General features: G+C 52.4%; 1 pseudogene; it reads right to left on the bottom strand.

Moving 5' to 3' along the window:
- Positions 1–3,142: 3,142 nt before the first annotated feature.
- LOC117093968 lies at positions 3,143–5,527 on the bottom strand (annotated as a pseudogene).
- Between the last annotated feature and the right edge of the window lie 8,355 nt (positions 5,528–13,882).

Here is a 13,882-nt window from a genome sequence, read left to right as displayed (position 1 = left end):
CAAGCTCCGCCTCCCGGGTTCACGCCATTCTTCTGCCTCAGCCTCCCGAGTAGCTGGGACTACAGGCGCCCGCCACCTCGCCCGGCTAGTTTTTTGTATTTTTTAGTAGAAATGGGGTTTCACTGTGTTAACCAGGATGGTCTCGATCTCCTGACCTCGTGATCCGCCCGCCTTGGCCTCCCAAAGTGCTGGAATTACAAGCGTGAGCCACCGTGCCTGGCCAGCAAAATCAACTTTCCAAATGGAGTCAGACCTGTCTCAGATACGTGGGGGTGGCAGTGTAGATACAGCTTTCCTTTCTTTTGGGTACATACTCAGAATTGGAGTGGCTGGGTCATGTGATAGGTATAGATTTAACTTTTTGAGAAACTGCCAAACCATTTTCCAGTGTGGTTGTAGAATTATTTATTCCCACTAGAGGTTCCAGGCTCCGTGTCCTCGCCCGCTCTCAGCATGGAAAGCTTTGTAATTCAGTCATTCCAGAAGGCGCTCATTCTGGTTTTAATTTGCATTTCCCTAACAGTGAATAACACCAGGCATCTTCTCACGTGTGCATTTGTCATCCATATATCTTCTTTGGTAAAAAGATTGATCAGATATTTTGTCCATTTTATTTTATTTGAGATAGAGTCTCGCTCTGTTGCCCAGGCTGGAGTAAAGTGATGAGATCTTGGCTCATTGCAACTTCCACCCCCTGGATTCACGCGATTCTCCCACCTCAGCCTCCCGAATAGCTGGGATTACAGGTGCCTGACACCACACCTGGCTAAATTTTGTATTTTTAGTAGGGACGGGGTTTCACCTTATTGGCCAGGTTGGTCTCAAACTCCTGACCTTACGTGATCTGCCTGCCTTGGCCTCCCAAAGTGCTGGGATTACAGGTGTGAGCCACTGTGGCTAGCCTATTTTGTCCATTTTAAAAATTAGGTTGTGGCCTGGTGCTGTGGCTCACACCTGTAATCCTAGCACTTTGGGAGGCTGAGGCAGGTGGATTGCTTGAGGCCAGGAGTTTGAGACCTGCCAGGGCAACATGGCAAAACCCTGTCGCTACAAAAAATTAAATTAGAAATAAAAATCAGGTTGTTTTTTCTTATTTTTGAGTTTGCAGAATTCTTTTTTCTTTTTTCTTTTTTTTTGAGACGGAGTCTCGCTCTGCCACCCAGGCTGGAGTGCAGTGGCCGGATCTCAGCTCACTGCAAGCTCCACCTCCCGGGTTTACGCCATTCTCCTGCCTCAGCCTCCCGAGTAGCTGGGACTACAGGCGCCCGCCTCGTCGCCCGGCTAGTTTTTTTTTGTATTTTTAAGTAGAGATGGGGTTTCACCGTGTTGGCCAGGATGGTCTCGATCATCCTGACCTCGTGATCCGCCCGCCTCGGCCTCCCAAAGTGCTGGGATTACAGGCTTGAGCCACCGCGCCCGGCCTCTTTTTTCTTTTTTTTTTGAGAGTTTCACTCTTGTTGCCCAAGCTGGGGTGCAATGGCACAATCTCAGCTCACTGCAACCTCTGCCTCCCAGGTTCAAGCAATTCTCCTGCCTCAGCCCCCTGAGTAGCTAGGATTACAGGCACGTGCCACCACGCCCTCCCACTAAGTTTTTTCTGTTTTTAGTAGAAATGGGGTTTCACCATATTAGCCAGGCTGGTCTCAAACTCCTGACCGGAGGTGATCCACCCATCTCGATCTCCCAAAGTGCTGGGAGTACAGGTATGAGCCACTGCACCCGGCTCAGAGTTCTTTATATATTCTGCATGTAAGTCTTTTATCGGATATGTGATTTATCTTCTTCCAGCCGGTGGTTTGTCTTTTCTTTTCTTTTTTTGAGATGGCGTCTTGCTCTGTTGCCCAGGCTGGAGTGCGGTGGCGTGATCTCAGCTCACTGCAACCTCCGCCTCCCGGGTTCAAGTGATTCTCCTACCTCAGCCTTCTGAGTAGCTAAGACTATAGGCACCCACCACCACACCCGGATAATTTTTGTATTTTTAGTAGAGATAGGGTTTCGCCCTATTGGCCAGGCTGGTCTTAAATTCCTGACCTCAGGTGATCCACCCACCTCAGCCTCCCAAAGTGCTGGGATTATAGGCAAGAGCCACTGTGCCCAGCCTTTTCATTTTTTTAGCACTGTCTTTTGAAAAACAGTTCATGCTTAACAACGAGGATACATAAAATTTTTTAAAAAAGAAAAAGAGAATTTCCTTTAATGAAGTCTAATTTGCCCGTTTTTCTTGATATATTATTCTTTTAGTGTTGTATCTAAGAAATATTTGCCTAAAGGTCACAAAGATTTGTAAAGTTTTCTCCAAAAAGTTTTATGGTTAGATTTGGCATTTAGGGCTATGATCTATTTTTAGTTAATTTGTATATATGATGTGAGGTAAGAATCCGTTAATTTATTTGCATATGGATATCCAATTGTTTTTGAACCACCGTTGAAAAGACTCTCCTGGCCAGGCGTGGTGACTCACGCCTGTAATCCCAGTACTTTGGGAGGCTGGGGTGGGTGGATCACAAGGTCCGGAGTTGGAGACCAGCCTGACCAACATGGTAAAACCCTGTCTCTACTAAAAATACAAAAATTAGCCGGGCATGGTGGTGTGCACCTGTAATCTCAGCTACTCAGGAGGCTGAGGCAGGAGAAACTGCTTGAATCCGGGAGGCAAAGGTTGCAGTGAGCCGAGATGGCACCATTGCACTCCAGCCTGGGTGACAGAGGAAGACTCCATCTCAAAAGATAAAATAAGAAAATAAAAGACTTTCCTTTCTCTACTGAACTGTCTTTGTACCTTTGTCAAAAGCAGCTGACCATCCACCCATGGGCTGGCCCTTTTCTGGAGTTCAGGGTTGATTGTTTCTGGAGTTCTGGGCTGATTGTTTCTGGAGTTTGGGGTTCATTGTTTCTGGAGTTCGGGGTTGATTTTTTTCTGGAGTTTTGAGTTGACTGTTTCTGGAGTTCAGGGTTGATTGTTTCTGGAGTTCTGGGCTGATTGTTTCTGGAGTTTGGGGTTCATTGTTTCTGGAGTTCGGGGTTGATTTTTTTCTGGAGTTCTGAGTTGACTGTTTCTGGAGTTCAGGGTTGATTGTATCTGGAGTTCAGGGTTGATTGTTTCTGGAGTTTGGGATTCATTGTTTCTGGAGTTCGGGGTTGATTTTTTTCTGGAGTTTTGAGTTGACTGTTTCTGGAGTTCAGGGTTGATTGTTTCTGGAGTTCTGGGCTGATTGTTTCTGGAGTTTGGGGTTCATTGTTTCTGGAGTTCACGGTTGATTTTTTTATGTTAAAAAAGAAAGCTTTTATGGGGCAAAAAAAGTCAGTTTATTTGATGTGTTTCTTAGTAATGGAATTGTGGGGAAGAACAAAAGCGGGCTCTGGGACTCACATTGCTTTGGGGAAGGCTAAGGCTTCCCAGAATCCCTTGTCCCTCCCTACTTTGGGCACTTAGGGGTGGGGCTGGGGAGTGAGAGGGACAAGGCAGGGAATGATTGATTAAAGCTAAGAAGCAGACAGAAGGCACTGGTGAGTCATATCTCGGGCCTGGAAGAGGGAGGGCGTGGGCCAGGCCCCATGTAACACCAGGGGTTCCTTGGCATCCAGGCTTGGCCTCTAGTCCTTTCCCTTCCCTTTCTTGGCTTTGGCCTTGGCTTTGGTCTTGGGGTTGTAGGGCTTCATGATGCGGATGGTCTCCTGGCACTGGGCATTGTAGCGCGGCTTCTTCAGTATGCCTTGGTGGACTTTGGTGCCTGCGCCCCCATCACACGCACCCCAGTTCTCAAACTTGTACTTGCAGTCGGCTCCAAACTCCTTCCAGTTGCAGGGCACCCTGCACCGGGTGCGCTGGGTCTGGCCCTGCAGGTGCCCTCGCGGAAACCCACGCGGCAATCCTTGCTGCTGGGGGTGCAGGGCCCCCAGGCACACTCGCTCTCTTTGGCTACTGCGGAGGTGAGCGCCAGCAGGGCGAGGAGGGTGAGAAGGAGGAAGCCTCGGTGCTGCATCTCGATCGCTGCCCGTGCTGCTTCGCTCCCTCCCGCGCCCGCCCGGCCCGGCCCGGCCCGCTCTGCCGGGGTTGATTTTTTATGGAGTTCAGGGTTGATGGTTTCTGGAGTTCTGGGTTGACTGTTTCTGGAGTTCTGGGTTGATTGTTTCTGGAATTCTGGGTTGATTGTTTCTAGAGTTTGGGGTTGATTGTTTCTGGAGTTCTGGGTTGATTGTTTCTGGAGTTCTGAGTTGACTGTTTTCTGGAGTTCTGGGTTGATTGTTCCTAGAGTTTGGGGTTGATTGTTTCTGGTGTTCTGGGTTGACTGTTTCTGGAATTCTAGGTTGATTGTTTCTAGAGTTTGGGGTTGATTGTTTCTGCAGTTCTGGGTTGATTGTTTTCTGGAGTTCTGGGTTGACTGTTTCTGGAGTTCAGGGTTGATTGTTTCTAGAGTTTGGGGTGGATTGTTTCTGGAGTTCTTGGTTGATTGTTTTCTGGAGTTATGGGTTGACTGTTTCTGGAGTTCAGGGTTGATTGTTTCTGGAGTTCTGGGTTGACTGTTCCTGGAGTTCTGGGTTGGTTGTTTCTGGAGTTCAGGGTTGTTTGTTTCTGGAGTTCTGGGTTGATTATTTTCTGGAGTTCAGGGTTGATTGTTTCTAGAGTTCAGGGTTGATTGTTTCTGGAGTTCTGGGTTGATTGTTTTCTGGAGTTCAGGGTTGATCGTTTCTGGAGGTCAGGGTTGATTGTTTCTGGAGTTCAGGGTTGATTGTTTCTGGAGTTGGGGGTTGAATGTTTCTGGAGTTTTGGGTTGATTGTTTCTGGAGTTGGGGGTTGATTGTTTCTGGAGTTGGGGGTTGATTGTTTCTGGAGTTCTGGGTTGACTGTTTCTGGAATTCAGAGTTAATTGTTTCTGGAGTTCAGGATTGATTGTTTTCTGGAGTTCTGGATAATTTCCTTGTCAATATATATTTTGCCAATGTTTCCTCCCATATGTGATGTCTTTTCACTTTTTTATAATGCCATTTGAAATATAAATTTTAAATTTTGATGATGTCTAATTTATCTATATTTTTCTTTGGTCACTTATGCTTCCGGTATCTGTTTTAGTCTATTTTGTGCTGCTCTAATAGGATATCTGAGACTGGGTAATTTATGATGAACAGAAATTTATTTCTCACAGTTCTGGAGGCTGGGAAATCCAGATGAAGGTGTTGGCATCTGATGAGCTCCTTTCTGCTGTGTCATTCCTGGCAAAGGGCAAAGAAGACAGAGAGGGAGAAGAGGAGGGGCTGAACCCCCTTTCCCTGAGGAACCCACTCCCATAATAACAACATTCATCTGTTTGTGAGGGCAGAGCCTCCATAACCTAAACCCCTCTTAAAGGCCTCACCTCCCAACACTTCCACATGGGGGATCCCAGCACATGAGCTTCTGGGGACACCAAACCACCTAAGAATGTTTTTGCCCAAGATCTTTCCAAACCCAAGATCATGACAATTCACTGCTCTATTTTCTTCTAAAACATTTGTAGTTTTAACTCTTATGTCTGTCATCTATTCTGTTTTATTTTGTTTTATTCTTTTTTGAGATTGAGTCTTGTCTCCCAGGCTGTCTCCCAGGCTGGAGTGAAGTGGTGTGAACTTGGCTCACTGCAACTTCTGCCTCCCGGGTTCAAGTGATTCTCCTGCCTCACCCTTCCGAGTAGCTGGGACTACAGCTGCCTGCCACCACGCCCGGCTAACTTTTTGTATTTTTAGTAGAGATAGGCTTCACCATGTTGACCACACTGGTCTCGAACTCCTGACCTCAAGTGATCTGCCCGCCTCAGCCTCCCAAAGTGCTGGGATTACAGGCATGAGCCACTGCACCCAGCCCCCCCCTTTTTTTTTTAGATGAAGTTTCACTCTTGTCACCCAGGCTGGAGTGCAATGGCACAATCTCAGCTCACTGCAACCTCTGCCTCCCAGATTCAAGTGATTCTCCTGCCTCAGCCTCCCGAGTAGCTGGGACTGCAGGCGCCTGCCACCACTCTGGCTAAGTTTTGTATGTGTAGTAGACAAGGTTTCACCATGTTGGCCAGGCTGGTCTCGAACTCCGGACCTCAGGTGATCCAGCGTGAGCCACCAAGCTCAGCCTGTCATTCATTTTGAGTTCGTTGTGTGTGATGTGGATGAGGCGAGCAGCTTCCCTCACGTGTATGCGGATGTTCGGGGGTCTCAGCACCGTTTGTTAAAGATGATTCTTTTCCTCCATCGAATAGTCTTGGCGCTTGTGTTGAAAATCAGTTGACTGTAGGCCGGGCGCGGTGGCTCAAGCCTGTAATCCCAACACTTTGGGAGGCCGAGGCAGGAGGATCACTTGAGGTCAGGAGATCGAGACCATTCTGGTGAACATGGTGGAACCCCGTCTCTACTAAAAATACAAAAATTAGCCGGGTGTGGTGGCGGCACCTGTGGTCCCAGCTACTTGGGAGGCTGAGGCAGGAGAATGGCGTGAACCTGGGAGGTGGAGCTTGCAGTGAGCCAAGATCGCGCCACCGCACTCCAGCCTGGGTGACAGAGCGAGACTCCGTCTCAAAAAGTAAAAATAAAATAAAAAGAGTTTCATTTTTATATTGTTTGTTGCCCATGAAGAAATACAATTGATTTTTGAAATACTCATCTTGTGCCCTGCAAGAATTCTGTACCTTGCTGTACTTGTTTGTTCGTTCTGATAATTTTTTTAGTGGCTTCCTTAGGATTTTCTACATATGAGATCATGTCATCTGAAAAGTTTTACATCTTCCTTTTTCTTTCTTTCTTTTTTTTTTTTTTGAGACAAGATCTCACTCTGTCACCCAGGATGGAAGGCAGTGGTGCAATCTCTGCTCACTGCAACCTCTGCCTCCTGGGCCCAAGCAATTGTCCCACCTCAGCCTGCAGAGTAGCTGGGACTGCAGGTGCACACCACTATGCCCGGCTAATTTTTGCATTTTTTTCCTTTTTTTCCTTCGGTAGAGACAGGGTCTCACTATGTTGCTCAGGCTTGTCTTGAACTCTTGGGCTCAAGCAATCCTCCCGCCTCGGCCTCCCAAAATGCTGGGATCACAGGTGTGAGCCACCGTGACTGGCCCTGGATGCCTTTTATTTCATTTTGATTTTCTTTTGTTTTATTTTCCTATATGTATATACATATATATGTGTGTGTGTATATATATATATATTTTTTTTTTTTTTTTTTTTGAGATGGAGTTTCATTCTTTTTTTTTTTTTTTTTTGAGACGGAGTCTTGCTCTGCCACCCAGGCTGGAGTGCAGTGGCCGGATCTCAGCTCACTGCAAGCTCCGCCTCCCGGTTTACGCCATTCTCCTGTCTCAGCCTCCGGAGTAGCTGGGACTACAGGCGCCCGCCACCTCGCCCGGCTAGTTTTTTTTTTTTTGTATTTTTAGTAGAGACGGGGTTTCACCGTGTTAGCCAGGATGGTCTCGATCTCCTGACCTCGTGATCCGCCCGTCTCGGCCTCCCAAAGTGCTGGGATTACAGGCTTGAGCCACCGCGCCCGGCCGAGATGGAGTTTCATTCTTATTGCCCAGGCTGGAGTGCAGTGGCGCGACCTCAGCTCACTACAGCCTCCACCTCCCGGGTTCAAGTGATTCTCCTGCCTCAGCCTCCCGAGTAGCTGGGATTACAGGCATGCGCCACCACATCTGGCTAATTTTGTATTTTTAGTAGAGCTGGGGCTTCTCCATGTTGGCCAGGCTGGTCTCAAACTCCTGACCTCAGGTGATCCGCCTGCCTCAGCCTCCCAAAGTGCTGGGATTACAGGCGTGAGCCACTGCACCTGGCCTCTTTTATTTCATTTTCTTTCCTAATTGCTCTGGCAAGAACTTCCTAGAATGTCGAAAGTAAGAGGCAGGAGTGGGCACTGTTGCTTTATCATGGCATTTTATTGACGTGATTATGACGCTCTGGGAGTCTCCATCCAGGTTCTTGTGCTGAGAGGCTCCTTGGACTGCTGGGTTTATGGTTCTCATCAAGCTTGGAATGACTCCAGCCATTATTTCTTCAGCTATTTTATCTTCTTCCCCTCTTCTAGGACCAACTCCAATTACACGTATGTTAGGCCACTCAGCGTTGTCTCACAGCTCACCATTCTATTTCTCTGTTTTGTAAAATGTTTTATTTTAAATAGTTTTTACTGTTACAGTTTCAAGTTGACTACTGTTTTCCTTTCCAGTGTCTAACCTGTTGGGACTTCCACCCAGTGAACTTCTCAAATCACACGTCACAATTTTCATCTCTAGAAGTTCCCCCTTGGGATTTTCGTACCTTCAAAGTCCCTAACACATTCGATATTTCCTCTAGCTTCTGCTTTTCTAGTTGGTTTCTGTTTTTGTTTAGAGATGAGATCTTGCTTTGTGGCCCAGGCTGGCCTTGGCATCTTGAGTAGCTGGGACTACAGGCACACAACCACACCTGCAATAGCTTCTTGATTATCTGGAGTAAGTTGTAGCAGGGGCTTTTATCCTGGTCTATGAATTCTGTCATCTATAACATTGCTGGGATCCTCCTGTCCATGTGCGAAGGGTCGTGTGTCCGTCATCTGGGAGGGTCCCCGTGTCCGTCATCTGGGAGGGTCCCCGTGTCCACCATCTGGGGAGGGTCCCTGTGTCCATCTGGGGAGGGTCCCCGTGTCCATCTGGGGAGGGTCCCCGTGTCCACCATCTGGGGAGGGTCCCTGTGTCCATCTGGGGAGGGTCCCCGTGTCCATCTGGGGAGGGTCCCCGTGTCCACCATCTGGGGAGGGTCCCCGTGTCCATCTGGGGAGGGTCCCGTGTCCATCATCTGGGAGGGTCCCTGTGTCCATCTGGGAGGGTCCCCTTTCTCTATCTATCATCTGGGAAGCGTCCTTGCCTGAGTGCCAGGCAGGGGGACACTCTCATTGTAACATCCTCTGCGACCCTTCATGCTTTCATTGCTGCCCCCACATGGAGAAGGCATTAGCCCTAAGGATTTTGTGAAGCAGGTGAAAGCCTTCTGCCTGCCACCTGCTTGGTATCAGCAAGCCCCTGGCTTAGTCAAGAAAAATCCAGCCGAAATCCCGCATGGTAGATTCATCGGCCACCTCCTGGAGTGCTGCTGTCACCCCTTCCCCAACAAACCAGCTTCCTGGGGACATGCTGATGGAGCTTCCTCTTTTCCTAAAGCCAGACTGGAGAAACAGAAGGTGCATGGGCACACAACGTGATGTCCTGGCCCCCAGGTGTCTCCGCCGACAGCTCGCGCTGCCTCCCCATGCATGTGAAGGAGGAAGTTTGGCCACAGCCAGCAGAGCATCCCTGACCCAGGCTGGGAGGGACAAGACCAAGGGTGCCACTGGGCCTGGGGCTTAAGAGGCCATGGTTGGGGGCATTGGCAGCTGGAGGGACCCATGCTGGAGCACAGCCAGCCCTGCCATCTGATGTGTTTGGCACAAGCCATGGTCAGTGACATGGTCTGGATCTGTGCCCCCACCCAAATCTCATGCTGAACTGTAATCCCCAGTGTTGGAGGTGGGGCCTGGTGGGAGGTGTGGACCATGGGGGTGGGTTTCTCGTGAATGGCTTAGCACCACCCCCTGTGGTACAATCCTTGGGTTAGTACATGAGCTCACAGGAGATCTGGTGTTTAAAAGTGGGTGGCACCCCACCCCCCATCCCCTCTCGCTCCTGCTCTGGCCATGTGACCTGCCTGCTCCCGCTTCTCCTTCTGCCAGGATTGGAAGTCTCCTGGGGTCTCCCCCAAGGCTGAGCAGGGCCGGACATGGTAGTTCACGCCTGTAATCCCAACACTTTGGGAGGCCGAGGTGAGTGGATTGCTTGAGGTCAGGAGTTCAAGACCAGCCTAAACAACATGGTGAAACCCCATCTCGACTAAAAATACAAAAATTAGCCTGGTGTGGTGGTGCATGCCTGTAATCCCAGCTACTCGGGAGGCTGAGGCAAGAGAATTGCTTGAACCCAGGAGGCAGAGGTTGCGGTGAGCTGAAATCATGCCATTGCACTCCAGCCTGAGTAACAGAGGAAGACCATCTCAAAAAAAAAAAAAAAAGCTGAGCAGGTGTCAGCACCATGCTACCTGTCCAGCCTGTAGAAGGACAAGCTAATTAAGCTTCTTTTCTGTCCCCCAGGTCTTTTCTGCCCCACCATGCCCAGCTAATTTTTGTATTTTTAGTAGAGACGGGATCTCACCATGGTGGTCAGGCTGGTCTTGAATTCCTGACCTCAGGTGATCCGCCCGCCTCAGCCGCCCAAAGTGCTGGGATTCCAGGCGTGAGCCACTGTGCCCGGCCTACAGTCAACTGATTTTTCAACACAGGTGCCAAGACAATTCAATGGAGGAAAGAACCATCTTTAACAATCACACCACTGCACTCCAACCTGGGCAACAGAGTGAAACTCCATCTCAAAAAAAAAGCAACAGAAAAATAGAAGAATGATGAGCTGTGGGACAAGTTCAACTGGTATACATGTACCTGGAGTCAGTCCCAGAAGAGGAGAGCTGCCCCAGCTCCACCTGTCCCTACCCCCAGGGTCCCCCATACCCGTTGCCCTGTCCAGGTCAGAGTGAGCCCAATGGCTCAGATGCCACCGCCTTCCTTTGCCCACCAGTTTCCTCTCTCCACGCTCTATGCTGACCTTATAGGCTGACTGTGAATCCCTTCTTATACTGCTGTAAAGAAACGCCTGAGAGTGGGCCGGGTGCAGTGACAAGCTTGTAATCCCAGCACTTTGGGAGGCCAAGACAGGCAGATCACTTGAGGTCAGGAGTTCGAGACCAGCCTAGTCAACAAGGTGAAACCCCATCTCTACTAAAAATACAAAATTAGCCAGGTGTGATGGTGGGTGCCTGTAATCCCAGCTATTAGGGAGGCTGAGGCACAAGAATGGCTTGAACCCAGGAGGCAAAGGTTGCAGCGAGCCGAGATCGTGCCACTGTACTCCAGCCTGGGTGACAGAGACTCTCTCTAAACAAAACAAAACAAAACCCAACCTAACAAAAAAACTTTACTGCAAAGCTACAGTCATCAAGAAGACAGTGTGATTGATAATGGAACAAGGATAGATGTATTGATCGGTGGAACAGAACTGAGGGTTCAGAAATAGGTCTTCAGATTTATGGTCAACTGATTCTTTTTCTGAGACAGTGTCTCACTCTCAGCTCATCACCTTGGCAGGACCCCACTGACCCTGCAGACCACTGGACCCTCAGGACACTGAGGTGTGAATGCCAGGAGGGGCTGGTGGGACATCAGGGAGGTTGCCACCCCAGGCCCCTTGCCCTGGCTGCGTCCAAGGTGGGTACAGCCCTGGGGCTCCAGGGGGCAGTGGGGCAGCAGCCAGGCATGGTGAGGAGACAGTCCTGGAGCCAGGGGAGCCAGAGGAGGCTGGGACCCAGGTGAGCACAGGGACCAGGGAGGGCGAGTTCGGCCTCACCTCTCACAAGCCCGGGCTCCAGACAGCCCCAGTCCCACCCCCATCCCTAACTTCCCAGCGCCTGGAGTTCACGGTCTGGCCTAGACTTCTGTCAACAAGGGACAGAGGTTCTCCAGATTTCAAAAGCCTGTTATCTGCAGTTGTGTTGCCCAGTTCCCCCCACAACAGACGAGCCCAGACACCACAGAGGCAAAGGAATTCAGCAAACATTTATTGACCCTCGGTCCTCATCAAGGAGGCAGTGGGAGGTGAACTGGAAGTGACTAGGGGCCACCAGCCACACCCGCTCCACTGAGAAGATGACTTTCATCTATTATTCAGCAGAAAACCAAAAGCCAAGATAAAAATCCCTGGGGAGGGGCAGGGGCGGGGAACTGGGCCAGATCCCAGTTGCCCAGCGGCCTCCACCTGAGGCGGGGAGGGGCAGGAAACGTCTGGACGGTGGGCAGGGTTAGAAGGACCTCTGCGTGAGGCGGCACCCCCGTCTGGGGCCACAGGACGCAGGTTGTGGCGGGCGTCCTGGCTGGGTGTAGGCAGAGGCTGGCTCCCAGAGGCCGGGGCAGGGGGCTCTGGGAAGGGGGCAGCCTGAGGGGGAGCCCAGGACAGCCCCTATGTTGCCCGTCCAGTCTAGCTCCTCAGGGTGTGTTTCCTGAGACCTCCTTAGTCTAACCCAAACCTCCCAGCTCTGTCATTCAAACGAATGGCTTAGGTCCCTGTGGGTCCATTTCCGTTTTAGGTGCTGAGGACAGAGCTTCCGGACAGACTCGGCCCTCGCCCTCTGGAACCCCGTCCAGCTGGGCCTGGATGATACACCACCAAGCCTGTGGCAGATGGGACAGGTTAGGAGGAAAGTCGGGGGAGAAGCCGGGGCCAGGTAGTGCGGAGCAGAGTGCGAAGGGCCTGCCCACTGATTCCCCCAGAGCCGGAGTGGTCCCTGGACAGCTACAAAGGGCCCTTGAGCCACAGTGGAGAGGGCATTTGAGGCCAGGGCCTGGTGGAGAGATGTCCTGCCCTCTTAGGACCCACAGCTGGGGTGACTTTGCAGGGTGCCCCTCCTGACCCTGAGCTCCTCCCCACACTCGCAGCTTCGCTGCCCCGGGCCCTCCCTCCCCTTCTGCACTGCCGCCTTCTCTGAGCAGCTCCCCTCCCCTGGCCACGCAGAGCTTCCACCTGCCCCAAGAAGACGGTCCCTTCCCCTTGCTGAGGAGGCCTCCCTCATAGGGTCTGAAGCTCCCAAGGAGAAGGCCTACTTTGAGGCTCCCCTGGGACTAGGACCCCCGGGGGTAGGACTGCTGGTGGGACCAAGGGTGCGGCCCCCAGCCCAACGCCCAGGGTCACTGGCCTGGCCCTCAGAGATCAGGGAGGGGGCAGGGCAGCCAGGGGCCAGGGGTGGCCCGACTGCGAGGCTCCTGCAAGCTGCGCACGGCTGTGTCCTGGAGGGCCCGGGGGCTCCTGATGGAGGCACAGACTGGAGCCTTGGAGGGCCAGCGCTGGTGGGACGGCTCACTCGCCTCCCGTGGGCCCTGGTGAACTCGGCCCCAGTTGGGAAATCGGCCCCAGTTGGGAAATGGCCCTTGGCGCGGCTCAGAGGGACTCTCTGCCTCTGCTGAGTGCCTGGAACTGCGCCGAGACCCCCCCACCCGACACAGGACCCGGGATGGCGACGGCCTTGGTGGTTCAGGGTACGTCCGGCGCTGCCTGGTTAACTCGGTGGTCGACAACGGCACGAGCTCAGGGCTATAAGGGAGGAGCCCCCAGTCCTCACCCACTGGGGAGGCGGAACCTCCCTTACCCAGCCGGGCCGACGCCCTCGTGAGCGACGTCCTTGGCCCTGGCACTCAGTGTCCGCAGCCCAGCTCGGACCCGCGCGCGCTGCCGTCGGGCCCTCCCCGCACAGACATCTGGGGGAGGGGTCTGCGGTGGGCACGGGCAGCTGTCACTTAACAGGAGAACCCAGCGCGGGTCTTCAGGGCCAACGGCGGCCGCCCTCACCCCAGCGCGGCTCCGGACCGCAGCCTCTGCCTTCCGCGGTCCGGGGGCTGGGAGTCGGGAAAGCGGCCTCTAGAAAGTAACTTGCCTGGCGATGCTGCGCGACCGCCTTCCAGCACTGGGAAGGTTCTGGGCACTCAGGGACATTCAGCTTCCCATCCGGGCCTCCGGGGGGAACCTCACAACCGCCACCGCAGAGCGAGGCAAACCCGACGAAGGGGCAGAGGGCGCGTGCGCGGGCGGGGCTGCAGGGGTGCGGAGGGAAGGGAGGCTGCGGAGGGAAGGGGAGGGGAGGGCGCGGAGCGGAGGGGTTGCCCTCGGTCCCGCCCCCAGCCCGCCCCGGGTCCGCCCGACACCCCCAGCCACCTGCGGCCCGCGGCCCTGGGAGGAGGGCGGGACCCCGGCGCGGCGTGGCTGCGGGGCGCTCCCAAAGTCGACTCTTCACCAAGACAGAAAAGGAAAACTAGTGACGCGGC

Source organism: Trachypithecus francoisi, unplaced genomic scaffold (assembly GCF_009764315.1).
Source record: "Trachypithecus francoisi isolate TF-2019V2 unplaced genomic scaffold, Tfra_2.0 Lachesis_group12, whole genome shotgun sequence".
Taxonomy (NCBI): Eukaryota; Metazoa; Chordata; class Mammalia; order Primates; family Cercopithecidae; genus Trachypithecus; species Trachypithecus francoisi.
The sequence above is the reverse complement of the archived record's forward strand: the minus strand, read 5'-3'. Positions and strand labels throughout refer to the sequence as shown.